Source organism: Nycticebus coucang, chromosome 4 (assembly GCF_027406575.1).
Source record: "Nycticebus coucang isolate mNycCou1 chromosome 4, mNycCou1.pri, whole genome shotgun sequence".
NCBI classification, from domain to species: domain Eukaryota; kingdom Metazoa; phylum Chordata; class Mammalia; order Primates; family Lorisidae; genus Nycticebus; species Nycticebus coucang.
In genome coordinates, this window is record NC_069783.1 from 69,847,844 (window position 1) to 69,865,385 (window position 17,542).

Sequence of the window (17,542 nt, forward strand, 5' to 3'; positions counted from 1 at the left end):
CTTTTTCATGCAGATATATCTAGACTATCACTTTAAATATATGTAGGATTCCACTGTTTGTATGTACATCATAATTTATTCAACCTTTCCCTATTAATAAACTTTTGTGTTATTTCTAACGTAACACCCTTGCAAATACATCTTTAGAAATGTATATTATTTGTTTCATAGGATAATTTATAGAAGTAAGATTGCTGGATTACCTTCCCTCCCCGCCAAAGGTAACCATTCTGTAGAATATCAAACACACACACACAACTCATAATTTAGTATAAACCCTTAAAGAGGAAAGGACATTTCTTAACTTCTTTATCCAAAGCACCCTTATACTGGTGTCAGAGCTTCATAGTATTATTCAGAGCACCACTAGTTCCTCCCCACTTTCTTGGTTTACAGATTGTGCCCATTCTGACTTGCTGGGAAAACGAAGCCTAGTGGCTCTTTATGACTATTCCTTATTTGCACAAAGACTTGACTGAGACTGTGGAGATTATTGTAATGTTCTTAAAGACTAGATTACAATCTTAGCTCAGAATCATGTCTTCCTAGTTTGTGAGTAGAGAAAAAGGGTTGTATTATCCTCCTTAAGAAACAGATTATTCAAAACCATGCTATTGGTTGCACTCATAGGGCTAGGGCATTAAAAAACCAAACCAGACAAGATTGGGCGCGTTCAGGGTGGTATGGCGGTGCCTGTGGCTCAAGGAGTAGGGTGCCGGTCCCATATGCTGGAGGTGGCAGGTTCAAACCCAGCCCCGGCCAAAAACCACACGCACAAAAAAAAAACCAAACCAAACCATGCTATTGGGGCAAGTGGTTAGCTATCTAGGGGAAAGTATTAGTTGGATCCCTGCCTCAATTCCTAAGTCAAATGGATCAATGCCAGATTATTTTTGCACTTAAATGTAAAAACTTGAAATTTATAAATAAAGAAAAGATAGTGAATATAGATATAGATGAGAGAGACTTCTAAGCATAAAGCCAAAGTCATAAATCATAAAGCAGAACAAAGAAATCTATATGTATGCATGTGTGATTTTAATTGTTTTTCACTTATTTATTCAGCAAATACTTACGCAGTGCCTACTCTGTGTCATATACTGAAGCTGTCCCTTGGGCAGGTGCCTGACTATAGGCAGTGGCCCTGCCTGGGCCACTGTGTGACTATCTGTGTGACTCTTTTTTTTTTTTTTTTTTGTGGTTTTTGTCCGGGGCTGGGTTTGAACCCGCCACCTCCGGCATATGGGACCGGCGCCCTACTCACTGAGCCACAGGCGCCACCCTATCTGTGTGACTCTTGAGGAAACATTGGAAGGAGGTGGAAGAGCCAGCCCTATGTCTAGTTGAAAAAAGGGCATCCTAACCCTTCCTTCGATTAGCCATGGAGCTGGCTCTTTCTAACTGCCAATGCAAAGGTCCTGAGATAGGAATGTGCCTGGTGTATTTGAGGAAATGTGAAAAAAGCTCTCATGCCCAGAATGAAGTGGGCAAGAGAGAGAGTAGTAGGTGATAAGGTAAAAAAGGTAAGAATGTAGGCAGTGTAGTGTCTTGTAGGCTATTGTAAGGACTTTTGCTTTTGTTCCGAGTGAGATGATTTGGTTTCTTTTCTTTTCTTTCTTTTTTTTTAGAGACAGAGTCTCACTTTGTCGCCCTCGGTAGCGGCTGTGGCATTACAGCTCACAGCAACCTCCAGCTCTTTGGCTTAGGCAATTCTCTTGTCTCAGCCTCCCAAGTAGCTGGGACAACAGGTGCCCACCATAACACCCGGCTATTTTTTTGTTGCAGTTTGGCTGGGGCTGGGTTGGAACCCGCCATCCTCAGTATATGGGGCCGGCACCCTTTCTTTAGCTGGGTGAAAATAAACTGTAGAAGGAGTAAGACCAGTAAGACAAAAGATGACAGTGGTCTGAACCAAGGTAGCAGCAGCAAAGTTGATAAGAAGTAATTAGAACTAGATAAAATTTTAAGGCAAAACTGATAGGATTTGCTGCCAGATGGGAGAGGTGAATGAGAGGAGTCAAAGATGACTTCAGTAATTTTTGCCTGAGAGACTGGAGGAATGAAATTGCCCATTTACTGAGAAGGGGGAAGATATCTTAGTGGGAGGAGAGAGTTCGGGGAAAAGATCAGGATTTTATCTTTGGACCTGTTAAATTTGAGATGTCTGTTAGACATCCAAATGGAGACAGGCAGTTATTAAGTCTTAATTCCAAAAAAGAAGTCTAGCTGGAAACATGATTATGGGAGCTGAAAGTGAATAGATGGTATTTAAACCATCAAAACGAGAAGACATCACCCAAGGACTGTAGGTGAAGAGGAGACCTCTCCACTGACCTTCTTGCTGTATTTCAAACATGTGAAGCTCATTCTTGCTTCAAGTACTTTGCCAAGAATGTTCTTCCACTAGACATTTCCTTACTTAATTTAAGCTTCTCACATGCATATCACCTACTTAGATCAAAAGATCACTATGACCACTCTAAATAGTGTCCCCTCTAGAGATATCTAAAGAGTATCCCTTCCCCTTATGCCTACCAATCACTTTATCACTTCCTGTATTTTTCTTCATAGCATTTCTCATTTCCTAAAACCACACCATTCTTTTATGTACCTATTTATTATCTTCTTCATGAGGTTAAGATTTTGATTTTTAAAATGTTCTTTTAAAAAGCAAAATCTTCTGCTTCGTAAAAAAAAATATTTTTGAGTATTCCCAGAAGTAAACCTGAGACATGAGTTTGAGTGCAATTGTTTACATGGGATTTGACCCCAGGCAATACCGGCAGGAATATAGAATAGAGAGACAGAGATGAGAAGCCAGTTGATAAAGGAGGCATTATCAAGCAAGTCACCACTGTGGGTAACTCCTGCAGGGGAACTGTGGACCTTGAAGAATACACTGTCAGGGCTATGGTGCCTGAGATATTAATATACTAGCTCAAGTTAGTCACTGAATGAGGGTTGTTTCTAGGAGCTGTTAATTCTATTTTTTTTGAGACAGAGTCTCACTCATTCACCCTAAGATTGAGTGCCATGATATTATAGCTCGCAGCAACCTCAAACTCTTGGGCTCAAGTGATCCTCTTAGCCTCCCAAGTAGCTGGGACTGCAGGCGCCCACCATGGCACCAAGCTTGTTTTTCTATTTTCAGTACAGATAAGGTCTTGCTTTGCTCAGGCTGGTCTCCAACTTCTGAGCTTAGGCGATCCACCCGCCTCAGCCTCCCGGAGTGCTAGGATTATAGGTGTGAGCCAGTGTGCCTGGCTAAGGTGTTAATTCTCATGTCCTTCTAGTCTATTGTGCCTGCTTGCCCATGCACGTACATACTTGAAGAGAGTTAGTAGGTAAAGAAATGTAGATACTGGTAATTAGAAATGGGATTGTGTCCACTATAATGGTAAAGCCCAAAGGTATATGAGTGGAGACATAAGTCTATCTGCTAAATCATTCTGTCCCCAGAACCTAGAACTATTGTTGATACATAGTGAGTACTCAATAAATCCACAGGCATTAAAAGAATATTGTTCACATGTTAAGTGAATATCATAGGTATTTTCTGGGGGGTTGGGAATGTAGTTGGCACTCAGCTGTTCAGTTCTCCTTTCCTACATTATAATTTCCTTAAATTTTCCCAATCCTTTAGTGGAGATGAGTGCACTTGGGCAGCCTTGTATGGTGGTGGTGTGGACACTGAGGGAGCAGTGGGAGAAACATGTCCAGGAGTCCCCAGAAGAGATTAACAGCAAAGTGAGAAAGAAGAGAGCTGGCAAGAAAGGAGCTGAGAGGAGCACGTGCAGAGTAGACAACTTGGCGGGGTAATAACACCATCGAGGGATGTTTGACAAAACCTCCACTTTTCCATATCTACTAGATGAAGCTGACTCTTGGACAGTTAATCTTTTCCCTCCTTGGTTTGAAAAGCCACCCATTTATCAATCATCAAGTTCCAGTGTATCTGTTTGTATTTTTGAATTCTATTCTGAGTGATTGTTCTTTCTATTCTTTTGCCATTTCAGAAATATGGTTCTGTTCCTTTAAAAAACATCTGTTGTTTTTTCTTCTTGAAAGGTTATGGGGCTATTTCTTTTTTATTCATGCTTGCTTAAGTCTGCTTTCGATAAGTGACCCTTGACACTCCCAAAGGAGGAAACAGAATGTACAAAAAGGAGCAGCAAGGAAGTTGTGTGGCTGGAGCCAGAGGACAGGCAGAGGTGGCAGGTGAGGAGACCCGGCTTGGAGGCCGGATTTGGTATGGCTTGTGTTGCAGACTGTGTTTTCTATAGATGGCCACAACATTTGCCATCTCACTTGCTCATCTATAATGTGACCCAACACTCTTTCATTTGAGATACAAAGCCTATGTCACCCCTCCTGCATCTGGAAAAATTTGCTTGTAACCAACAGAAGGTAGCAGAAGTGACACTGCATGAATTCAGAGACTGATTTACATGGCCACGTAGCTTCCGCCTTGTTTGCTGGAGCACTTGCACTTGGAACTCTGAAACATTGTGTAAGAAATCTTTCTATCCCAAGGCTAGCAAGCTACAAAGAAACCAAGCCACAAATACATGTAGGAGCTCTGATCAGCAGTCCTGATCTTCTCTACTTGGCCCAGGCACCAGACATGTGCATGAATGGGCTTCCGATGATCCTCATCACCATCTGCTGAGACAACTCCAAGTAAAGCCGTAGACATCAAGGAGCAGAGACAATCCATCATTACTGTATCCTTTTCAAATCTCTGACCCACAGAATCCATGGAGCTAATAAAATCATTGTTGTTTTCCACCACTAAGCTTGGAGCAGTTTGTTACTGAGCTGTAACAACTGAATGCCATGTCGGGGTTTGGGCTTCCTGAAGGAAATGGGGAATCATCGAAGTGGTGTCCAGATATGGAGTAACCTAGTACAGTCCAAAGCCTCAGGCTGCACAGGAGACAAGGTAATGGTGGTCCCCAGAGTCATGCAGCATGGTGACATTGGCTGCTGTGGATAAATTGTCGCAGCCAGAACTAGAGGAAAGTGAATTACTAATGAGGTTAGTGTAATAATCTAGGTAGGAGAAGAGTGGTACCAGTAGAGACAGAGAAAAGACAGATTTCGGAAATGTTTCAGAGGTAAAGCCAGCAGAATTAGGAAACAGGTAGGAGAAGTCTGGATGACTCCCAGGTGTCTGACTCACAGAGGATGGTGGATTAGTTCCGTAGGTCAGAGACCATAGGAGGAGGGACTGGTCTGAAGACAGATGATGGATTATGGATATCCTGATCTGTTTTTTGAGACAGAGTCTCACTCTGTTGCATTGATGAGTGCAGTCATGTCATCATAGCTCACTGCAACCTCAAACTCCTGGACTCAAGCGAATCTCCTGCTTCAACCTCCTGAGCAACTGGGATGACAGGTTTGTGCCATCATGCCTTGCTATTTCTTTTTATATTTTGTAGAGATAGGATCTTGCTCTGTTGCCCAGGCTGGTTTCAAACACCTGGTCTCAAGTAATCCTCCCACTTCAGCCTCCCAAAGTGCTAGCCTATGCCTGGCCAGGACATGTTGACTTTGAAGTATCTGAGGAAAATTTCCAGGCATGATTTGGACATATGACAGAGGGCTGAGCTATAAATAATATCTCCGGGGTCAATAGTATAAATTTAGTAATTAAAGCCATGAAAGTGGTGTGGTGGTCGGAGAAGATATAGAATGAGAAGGGCCTAGGACCAAACAGGAGGGAATGAAGATGTAAGCAACAGGTCATGGAAAAAGACCCCCATAAAGGATTTTCTGAAAAGAAATTATGGGGCAGTGCCTGTGGCTCAAGGAGTAGGGCTCAGTCCCATATACCAGAGGTGGCGGGTTCAAACCCTGCCCTGGCCAAAAAAAAACCTGAAAAAAAAAAAAGAAATTACTGAATAGGTAGTTAAAGAAACAGAAATGTGTGGTGTCAGAATAACTGAGAAGAATTTTAATGAAAAAGAAAGTGGTCAATAATATCCCACATCTCAAAGAACAAAGAGGATAAGGACTGAAAAGTGGCCATTGAATCTGGTCACTATAAGGTCATTGGTATCTTTGGAGAGAGCTGTTTTGTGGAGTGGTGGAATAATGGATAAGGACTTACTGCAAAGTGAAGTAAGTTCACTTTGTCAATACGAGTTCCCTAGTCAGGCAGGGAAAGAGAAAAGAGCATTGAAATCTAAAATGGCACGGAGAGGAGGGAGAAGGGGTGGCTGAGTGGGTAGATTCAGGCCTTTATCAATTATACTGCAGCGCTTTGTTCGTTAGAGAGGCAGGGTGGTGCAGTGGTCAGGAGTACAGGCTGTGGAGCCAGGCTGCCTGCATTTGTTTGTGTCAAGCTTCACAGATACTTTCTAGCTCAGTAAACTTGAGCAAGCTACTTATTATTTTTGTCCTCAGTCTCCTCCTCTGTAAAGGATAATTGCAACACTTCTTGGGGTTTAATGGGTCCTTACAAGAGCACAAAGCAAGCAACCAATGTTAGCACTCAATATTGTTATCCATCAGCATTGCTACATTTATAAATTTTGGCTTTTTCTCCCAATAGTATCTACTGCTCTTGCTCTAGGACAGAGATTTTCTTTTTTTTATTATTGGGGATTCATTGAGGGTATAAGAAACCAGGTTACACTGATTGCATTTGTTAGGTAAAGTCCCTCTTACAATTGTGCCTTGCCTCCAAAAGGTGTGTCACACACCAAGACCCCACCCCCCTCCTTCCCTCTCTCTGCTCTTCCTTTCCCCCACCTCCCTCTCTCCTTCTCTCTCTCTCTCTGCTCTCCCCTTCCCTCATCCCCCACCATGTCATTAATTGTCATTAATTGTGGGACAGAGATTTTCAAAACATGATCCAGGGCCTTCTGGGGTCCCCAAAGCTCTTTCAGACAGGGAGTCGGGGAGATCAAAACTATTTTCATAGAATGAGGATGAGATTTGCCATTTTCACTCTCATTCTTTCACAAATGTACAATGCAGCAACATTTCTTGTTCACTGAGTCTCACAAACTTACCACTCCGGTTTTTGCTCACAAGCCACTTTTTATCAGAGTCAGACATACTCTGGGCCTGAATGTGGAACCCAATACCCTGATCCCTACTATCCTCATCATTTCTCTTATACTCCCCAGGGGTTCAAGCGCTGAAAATATATTCTTCACAATAGAATTCTGTGCTTCTGCCAGATTCCGCACCTTAATTTAAGCTTACCTATCATCGGGCCACTCCCATAGCTCAGTGGTAGGGCTCGGGCCACATACACCAGGGCTGGTGAGTTCGAACCCGGCTCAGGCCAGCTAAACAACAATGGCAACTACAAGAAAAAAAAAGCTGGGCGTTGTGGTGGGTGCCTGTAGTCCCAGCTACTTGGAGGCTGAAGCAAGAGAATCACTTAAGTCCAAGAGTTTGAGGTTGCTGTGACCTGTGACGCTACAGCACCCTACTCAGGGTGACAGCTTGAGACTCTGTCTCAAAAAATAAAAAAGCTTACCTATCATCATTATTCTAATCCTTATATACATTCTGATCCCCACGATAATTCTGAAAAAAAAAAAACATGTTGTCTGGTTGTATTAGTTACCTATTGTTGTGTAACAAATTACCCCCAAAACTTGTGGCTTTAAGCAATATTTATGATCTCACAGTTTCTGTGGGCTGGGTCATATCAAGTTTCATACCATATCTGTTTCTGGTGCTTGTGGTTATCTCAAGCCTCGACTGGTGGAGGATTTTCTTCCCAGCTCACTCACATGGTTGTTGGCAGCATTCAGTTCCTCACTGGCTGTTGGGCAGAGGCCTTCCCCAGTTCCTTTCCACATGAGGCTCTCTAAATAGCAGCTTGCTCTATCAAAGCATGCAAACAAAGAAGGCCGCAGAGAAAATCTAGTAAAAAGGAAGACAGTCTTTTGTATCTTTATCACGGAAGTGGCATCCCATCGCTTTTGCAGTATTTTATTAGTTAGAAACAAGTCACTGGTTCAGTTCAAATTCAAGGCTTATACAAAGAGGATTATACAAAGGCATTAATTTCAGGATCACTGAGGGTCATCTTGAAAGATTCCTGCCATGCTCATTTTCCTTGATGGTGAAACTGAAACTCAATGAGGTTTGGTAATTCAACCAAAGTCAGTCAGCTAATAAATGGCAGAACTGGATTGAGTCTCCATGGCACCTTTAGCATTACATTGTGTTTGTCACCGTGGCAATCGCCCCCATTTAACTGTGGCCATAGTGAGAGGAGGGGGAGCATGTGTTCCCTAGAGTGTCAAAAATTTTGGTAGATTGTTGGATGAATACATAATTCAGTTAAATGGGTATGTGTGTGACTGTGCATATAGGAATTGCTAAAGCAGGGTTTACAATAAAAAGCCAGAACTGTAGGGGTGGCGCCTGTGGCTCAGTGAGTAGGGCGCCGGCCCCATATGCCGAGGGTGGCGGGTTCAAACCCAGCCCCGGCCAAACTGCACTGCAACAAAAAAATAGCCGGGCGTTGTGGCAGCGCCTGTAGTCCCAGCTGCTCGGGAGGCTGGGGCAAGAGACTTGCGTAAGCCCAAGAGTTAGAGGTTGCTGTGAGCCGCGTGACACCACGGCACTCTACCCGAGGGTGGTACAGTGAGACTCTGTCTCTACAAAAAAAAAAAAAAGCCAGAACTGTAAAACAGAGCATGATTCAAACTAAGAGAAGGGAGCAAAGGGGCAACCCAGATAACACTGTTAATCTCATGGGGTTATTTAAATTTCTTTTTCCTCCTATGTGAAGCATGGCCTTTCTGTTTTGACTAGTAGAGACAAATCCTGTCTATTGCCAGATTCCAGACAGTTAGAGTGGCCAAAGGCATTCTGAATAAAGCTATATCCACACCCCATTTGAATATTTTTTTTTTTTTTCCGAGACAGAGTCTCACTTTGTCACTATTGGTAGAGTGCCATGGCATCACAGCTCAAACTCTCAGGCTCAAGTGACTATCTTGCCTCAGCCTTCCAAGTAGCTGGGACTTCAGGCGCCCACCACAACACCTGGCTATTTTTAGAGATGATATCTTACTCTAGCTCAGGCTGGTCTCCAACTCCTGAGCTCAGGCAATCCACCTGCCTTGGCCTCCCAGAGTATTAGGATTACAGGTGTGAGCCACCATGCCTGGCCTTGAAATGTATTTTATTTTAAGCGATGAGGTATCACTACGTCGCTGCAGTGCTGGGGCTATTGCAGGTCTGATCATTGTATATTACAACTTCAAACTCTTTTTTTTTTAAGAGACAGTCTCACTTTGTTGCTCTCGGTAAAGTGCCGTGGCGTTACACCTCACAGCAACCTTAGGCGATTCTCTTGCCTCAGCCTCCCAAGTAGCTAGGACTACAGGTGTCTACCACAACACCTGGCTATTTTTTTGTTGCAGTTTGGCCAGGGCTGGATTTGAACCTGATACCCTTGGTCTATGGGGCTGGCGCCCTACTTACTGAGCCATGGGCACTGCCCTACAACTTCAAACTCTTGAGCTCAAGTGATCCTCCTGTCTCAGTCTCCTGAGTAGCTAGGACCAAGGTGCATGCCACCATGCCTGCCCCAAATCCCCTATATTTATGTGCATTTAATCCAGAAAAAGTCCTCATTTATATCACTATGATGCTAAAATAGAAAAAAAATGGTAGTAGCCAAAATATTTATGCTAAAAGAGATGGAAGGAGCAAAAAATTGCATGCAAATCTAGATATTTGGATTATTCTTTTACCTCATAACAACTGGATTATTCATATAGTAATAAAACATTGCCTATAAAAAGTAACATTTATAATAAACCTAATTTTGTTGGTGGATAATTTTGACATACATGTTGTCCAGGTAGTGATGTAGTTCCTGCTTCTTGCTGGAACTCTGTAAAATGCCTTCAGATACAATGTTATGATGTTATGCTGAGGAAAGGGGATTCACTTCCACTACTTTTACCAGTTAGGTAAGAGCTCACTGAGAAACGGTTGCTAGACCTAGCACTTTCGTGTACATTCTTCTTCTGTACATTTAGATTTAATTTTCTGGTCAGGGTCTTGTAGAAAGCATTATTCTGAAGAACTGAATAAAAGCAGTAGAAGTGCAGCCCCTTGTATGAGGGGAGGAAACTAGCCATCCAAAGGTCCGTAGTCTGTGATTATGCTATTCTCTAAGTGAGCTAGACAGAAAGTGCACGTATTAGCCCACTTTACATAGCAATCATCAAAAAGAATGCTTTCTGAAAGGTGGGAATGGGATTAACAACACTTCTGAAAACAAATTTTTAAGCCTTCTATTGACGAGATCAGTGCAATGTTAACAATCTTCCCTAGAATAGCAGTTATCCTAGATTTTGATGTTTTCCTGAAATCCCCAGGTATGAGCATAATAGCTAGGGGGCCTGGGTACCTAAAGACATTAATTTAGTGGCCAAGCCATAGGCTCTAACTATCAGACTTTCCCATTGTACCTTCTAGTTCTGTTAATTCAGTAAGGAAACATATTGAAAGTTATCAGAGAGGGCCCAAGTCTCAAAAAAATCCCGCACTTATGAAAGCACTTAGACACTTCTGCAAGATCTTGTAAGCCTGCTGATATTACAGTGCTGATGAATCACTATTTGGAAGGTTAGTCTTTAGAGAGGGAGGGCTGAAGGTGACTATCTCTATATGCTTAAGCATTATACAAGTGCTATAGCTTCATGACAGTTGAGATGTACATTTAAAATTTTTTCAATTGACAAACAGGAATAATTTTTCTGAAAATTTTGTTTAAGTGCCCAGGACGTTACTATTTATAAGATTAGGTAGGTCATTTGTTGTCAAGTAACATTTATAATTGTTGAGCAAGACTACGTTAACTATAAAACTAAGCTAACCTCTCCAGGACATTCATTCCTCAACTCTTTGCTGACAGTACACAAGTTATCATATAGCCTGCATGGGAGTGTGACCTACAGTTCTATTTTCAGCTCACCCTCTGGCTGGCTCTATAACCTTGGGAAAATCACTTCCAGGCCCCGTGCCACAGACCTGCTTTCTGTAAATTAGGGCTGGTTAGTAACCTTCCTCTGGCCAAGTAGGAGTCATGAATTCTGGAGTTGGGCAATTAAGAATTTCAAAATGGGGCAGCGCCTGTGGCTCAAGGAGTAGGGCGCCGATCCCATATGCCAGAGGTGGCGGGTACAAACCCAGCCCCAGCCAAAAACCACAAAAAAAAAAAAGAATTTCAAAATGTTCATTTAGAGTGCCACTTACATATTTACTCCTTTGAACTTTTCTCATATACCAGACCTCTTGGACATTTTATCATATTTTTCACTCTCGTAACACTTCAACATAGAGTACATTAGAATGGATGTCCTACCTCTTTGGATGGCCTATCTAAACTCCAATCTTATTGCCAGGGAGAATGGGTATAAATCATTACATCTTACATATTCATTTCCATTTCTTCTAGTCATCATATAGGTACGCCTGATATCACTTCCACTGGATTTTGCCGAGGTGGGGGCTTAACCAAGATCCACTCATTTTGTTTTAATCAGTGGACAGGAATCTGTATGGTTAGATATAGAAAATTCCAAATAGGAATTTTTTTTTTGGCTGGGGCTGGGTTTGAACCCGCCACCTCCGGCATATAGGACCGGCGCCCTACTCCTTGAGCCACAGGCGCCGCCCCCAAATAGGAATTTTTAAAAAATTAATACACGTGAAATTTACTAAATGTAGAATATAAATGTCTTAACACAATAACTAAGAAAATGCTGTGAAGGCTATGCTAACTAGTTTGATGAAAATATTTCAAATTGTATATAAAACCAGCACATTGTACCCCACGATTGCATTAATGTACACAGCTATGATTTAATAAAAAAAGTTCATACACTTAAGCCTCTTGCAAACTTAAAATACCTACATTTACATCAATGTTATCTTCTTATCTTTCTGTAAAGCAAATATCAGCTAGAGTGTCTTCTTCCTTTGCAATCTGAATAAGGTCATCTCAAAAATCCAATTTGGGCATCCATAGCCCTTCTCAAGATTTCCAGTAATTCCAGAGGGGCTTATTTTCTTCTGCTCTTTCCACCCCTATTTCCATGTGTTCTGTCTTCTCACTGTTCAGACTACCTCAAGGTCAGCCTCTTCCTCACTTTCTGCAAAACTCCATGCACACAAGGGAGGCCGAGGCAGGTGGATTGCTTGAGCACACGAGTTCAAGACAAGCCTGAGCAAGAGCAAGACTTCCATCTCTAAAAATAGCTGGGAGGGCTCAGCACCCATAGCTCAGTGAGTAGGGCACGGGCCACACAGACCAAGGCTGGCGGGTTTGAGCCCAGCCCAGGCCTGCTAAACAACAAGGACTAAACAACTGCAACCAAAAAAAAAAAAAACCAAGCGTTGTGATGGACGCCTGTAATCCCAGCTATTCAGGAGGCTGAAGCAAAAGAAGCACTTGAACCCAGGAGTTGGAGGTTGCTGTGAGCTATGACTCTATGGCACTCTACCAAGGGTGACAAAGTGAAACTCTGTCTCAAAAAAAAAAAAGAAAAAAAGAATGATGTTAAGATTTGTGAAGATGGGAGGCACCTGTGGCTCAAGGAGTAGGGCGCCGGTCCCATATGCCGGAGGTGGCGGGTTCAAACCCAGCCCCGGCCAAAAGAAAAAAAAAAAAAAATTTGTGAAGATAACTTCAAACTTATGTATTAGACACTCTTGTTCTTTAAAAAGTCCATTTTCAGGCTGTTGAGCACTGTAATCCCAGCACTCTGGGAGGTTAAGGTGGATGGAACACCTGAGCTCAGGAGTTAGAGACCAGCCTGAGCAAAAGCAAGACTCTGTCTCTACTAAAAACAGAAAAGATTAGCCATATGTTGAGGCAGGCTCCCAGTTTCCCATGGGAAACTGAGGCAGGAGGATCATTTGAGCCCAAGAGTTTGAGGTTGCTGTGAGCTGTGATGACGCCATAGTTCTCAACCCAAGGGTAACAGAGTCAGACTCTCAAAAAAAAAAAAAGTCCGGGCGGCGCCTGTGGCTCAGTTGGTTAGGCGCGGGCCCCATATACCGAGGGTGGCGGGTTCAAACCAGGCCCCGGCTGAACTGCAACCAAAAAAAAAAAAAAAAAATAGCCGGGCGTTGTAGTGGGCGCCTGTAGTCCCAGCTACTCGGAAGGCTGAGGCAAGAGAATCGCTTAAGCCCAGGAGTTGGAGGTTGCTGTGAGCTGTGTGAGGCCACAGCACTCTACTGAGGGCCATAAAGTGAGACTCTGTCTCTACAAAAAAAAACAAAAACAAACAAACAAACAAACAAAAAATTAATAAAAAAACAAACAAAAAAAAGTCCATTTTCCCACCGTCACCATAGAGTCACCCTTAGCCCTTCACTCTGTGCACCACCCAGACTCTTTCCTCCTAATTTGTCTCTCCCATCCCTTCTGTGCCTGACCCATCTCTTCTTACCACTCTATCTTCCTTTCTTTCAGGAGCAAAAATAGGTTCCTCTCATGGTTTTAGACACTACAGGTTTTCCTTGTTCAGCCAGGGCTTCTGCTCCTACTCATATTTGTCTCATTTTACACCTGAAACAGCCTATCAGGGGATTTCCCCAAACACAGACAGTCCCCCACCAAGAAGAATAAGGGCACTATTTACTAAATTTCCTCCTCATATACTCAACAATGTACACTTATTTATGTATACTTATCAATGTTTACAAAATAATTTCTTTTTTCTTTTTTTGGTAGAAACAGAATCTTTTTTTTTTTTTTTTTGTAGAGACAGAATCTCACTTTATGGCCCTCGGTAGAGTGCTGTGGCCTCACACAGCTCACAGCAACCTCCAACTCCTGGGCTTAGGCGATTCTCTTGCCTCAGCCTCCCGAGTAGCTGGGACTACAGGGATCCGCCACAACACCCGGCTATTTTTTTGTTGCAGTTTGGTGGGAGCCTGGTTTGAACCTGCCACCCTTGGTATATGGGGCTGGCACCCTACCCACTGAGTCACAGGCGCAGTCCTAGAAATAGAGTCTTGTTCTGTCTCCCAGGCAAGAGTACAATGGCAAGATCACAGTTCACTGCAGTTTTGCATTCCTGGGCTCAAGCAATACTCCTCCTGCCTCAGCCACCTGGGTAGCTTGCACTACAGGCATGTGTCACCATGCCTAGATAATTCTTAAAATTTTTTTGTAGAGATAAGGTTTTGCTATGTTGCCCAGGCTGGTCTTGAATGCCTGGCTTTAAGGAATCCTCCCATCTTGGCCTCTGAAAGTGCTAGGATTATAAGCATGAATTACTGCAAATAAATTTCTATTCCACTTTTCTCATTATTTTACATATACTTTCCCATTTAGTAATGTAGCCCATGATCACTTTAATATGCACTCTCTCAATTATTGGATATTCAAGTTTTTTCCAGTTCTATTTTGTTTTATATCATGACTAGGGCTGCTAAAAACAGTAAAAATTGATTTTTTTTTTTTGGTTTGGCACCTGTAGCTCAAACGCATAAGGTATCAGCCACATACACCAGAGCTGGTGGGTTCGAATCCAGCCTGGGCCTGCCAAACAACAACAACTACAACCAAAAAATAGCCGGGCGTTGTGGCGGGCACCTGTAGTCCCAACTACTTGGGGAGGCTGAGGCAAGAGAATTGCTTGAGCCCAGGAGTTGGGAGGTTGCTGTGAGCTGTGATGCCATGGCACTCTACCCAGGGCGACAGCTTGAGGGTCTGTCTCAAAAAAAAAAAAAAAAATTTTTTTTTTAATTTTTTCTCATTTGTCTTATTTTGAAGGAATATATCTCCACATGTAGATTATTACATGAAAATGAATAACTTAATAGATATTGTGCTTAATTACAGTACTCTTAAAAAGTTGTTCTAATAAATAATTTTATCAACTTACGAATTTAGCCATTTTTCTTAGCTCCATCATTATTCTTTTTTGTAATTTTCAATTATCATTTCTGTAAGGCTAATAATTTCCCTAAGATTAATTCCTCTGAGTTTCTTTATATATGAACTATATGGTCATATATTTAGACATTATTGACTCTTGTTCAGTAATGTCTGGGTATTGACTTTTTTTAACACCTTTATTGCAATATAATTTGCACACCATACAATTCATCCATTGAAAGTGTACAATTCAATGAATTTTAGGATATTCATAGAGTTGTACAACAATCAATTTTAGAACTTTACCCCGAAAAGAAACCTATACCACTAACCTTTAGCACTACCCCAGTTCCTCCATCCCACTCCTCAGCCCTAGGCAACTACTAATCTACTTTCCATTTCTATAGATTTGCCTATTGGTGGACATTTCATATAAGTGGAATTATATAAAACATGGTCCTAACTGATTGGCTCTTTTCCTTTAGCATAATGTTTTTAAGCTTCATTGATGTTGTAGCATGTAACAGTACTTCAGCCTTTTTTTATTGCTGAAAAATGTTCCAATCTATGGATACATCCCATTGCTCTACCTATTCATCAGTTAATGGGCATATGGGTTGCCTCCACTTTTTGTTCATGGTGCATAATACAGATATGAATACTCACGTACAAAGTTTTGTATGGACATATGTTTCACTTCTCTTGAATATATACAAAAGAGGACAGTTGCTGGATCATATAGTAACTCTATGTTAACTGAATAATTACCAAACTGTTTTCCAAAGTGGCTGTACATTCCTACCAGCAGTATATGAGGGTTCAATTTCTCCATAGACTTGCTATATTAGTTTGCTGGGCTGCCAAAACAATATACCACTGATTGGGTAGTTTAAATATCAGAAATTTATTTTCTCACAGTTCTGAAGATTAGAAGTCCAAATTCAAGGTATCAGCAGGTTTGGTTTCTCTCAAGACCTCTCACTTTGTCTTGCAGATGGGTCTGTTCTTCCTATGTCCTCACATTGCCTTTAAAAAATTTTTTTTTTTAGAAACAGAGTTTCACTTTGTTGTCCTCAGTAGAGTACCGTAGCATCTCAGCTCACAGCAACCTCCAGCTCCTGGGCTTAGGTGATTCTCTTGCCTCAGTCTCCCAAGTTGCTGGGACTACAGGTGCCCACCACAACGCCTGGCTATTTTTTGTTACAGTTTGGCCGGGGCCAGGTTCGAACCCACCACCCATGGTATATGGGGCCAGCACCCTACTCACTGAGCTACAGGCGCTGCCCCACATTGCCTTTTCTTTGTGTGCATATCCCTGGTGTCTCTTCCTCATCTTGCAGGAACCATTGTCATATTGGATTAGGACCCCACCCTCTGAACTCATTTAACCCTAACTACCTCACTAATGGCCCTATCTCTAAATACAGTCACATTGGAGGTTAAAGCTTCAACATATGAATTTTAGGGGGATACAATTCAGTCTATAACACTTACCAACATTAGTTATTTTGTTTATGGCCTAGTGTTTGTTGAGGTCCTAGTGTTTGTCTTTTTGATCATGGCCTTGTTTTGCATTTCCTTAATGCAAAACATTCAGTACCTTTCAATGCTTATTGGCATTTGCATATCTTTTTGGAGAACTATTTATATCCTTTGCCCTGATTTGTTTCTTTGTCATAACATATTTTGTTACTACTATAGATTATTTGCATTACATAGTATATTATTATGATGTGTATATAGTATATGATATACCATAACTATAAATATACCAAACAAACTAGAGGCAATCATTGAAGAATTTTTTAAATCTTGAGGATAGTGACAGACTTTCTGTTCATCCAGTGCAGTGGTTCTCAACCTTCCTAATGCCGCGGCCCTTTAATACAGTTCCTGTGGGTCGTGACCCACAGGTTGAGAACTGCTGATCCAGGGGAATGACTGGGAAAAATTAATTAACTTTAACCTTCCTAATTTTCTTTCCGATAAAGATTAAAAACAAAAAAATCCCTGGCAATTTAAAAAAAAGTGACTATATGAAAATAAAAAATAACTAATTGCAAAAAATACAGTAAACAAAGCCTAAAAACATGGTGGGTAAAGACACACAACTTATTCACAATGGTCTAATTTCATTATTTCATACATTTATAGATTTATTGTCTATGTGTATACACAATATTCTACAATTTTGTAAAAGACCAACAAATGAATAGAAAAATGAGCAAAGATAAGAAGATAACTCACAGAAAAGAAAATTTAAAAATTAAGTTAGATAACATGCTGTATAGAGATGTGTTGAAACAGGCCCCCTGATAAATTGCCATGGGAGCAAAAACTGAAACAGTATGGAGAGTAATTTGGCAACATACAGAGTAGCCATAAAGTTCATGTGCGTTGCACACAATTTTAAATTGCAAACGAACTTTATGGGCCACTCTGTATATCAGAATTTTTAAATTCCCTACCTTACAATCCAGCATTCAACAAATTGGCAAAAGAACATACAGAGTACACACATTTGTGTGTGTGTGTAATTTGAGGAGGAACATGTATATAGTGTGCACATATATAATTTTCTTTAACTACAATAATGTCTTTGAAAGCATTTGTAAGAAGAAAGAAAAAGTGGGGACCCTGGAGGATGGAACTTTC

General features: G+C 41.5%; 1 protein-coding gene across 1 annotated transcript in view; it reads right to left on the reverse strand.

Moving 5' to 3' along the window:
* PAIP2B (poly(A) binding protein interacting protein 2B) overlaps window positions 1–17,542 on the reverse strand; it is a 113,323-nt gene that overhangs the window by 95,188 nt on the left and 593 nt on the right. The gene's annotated exons all lie outside the window — the stretch shown is intronic.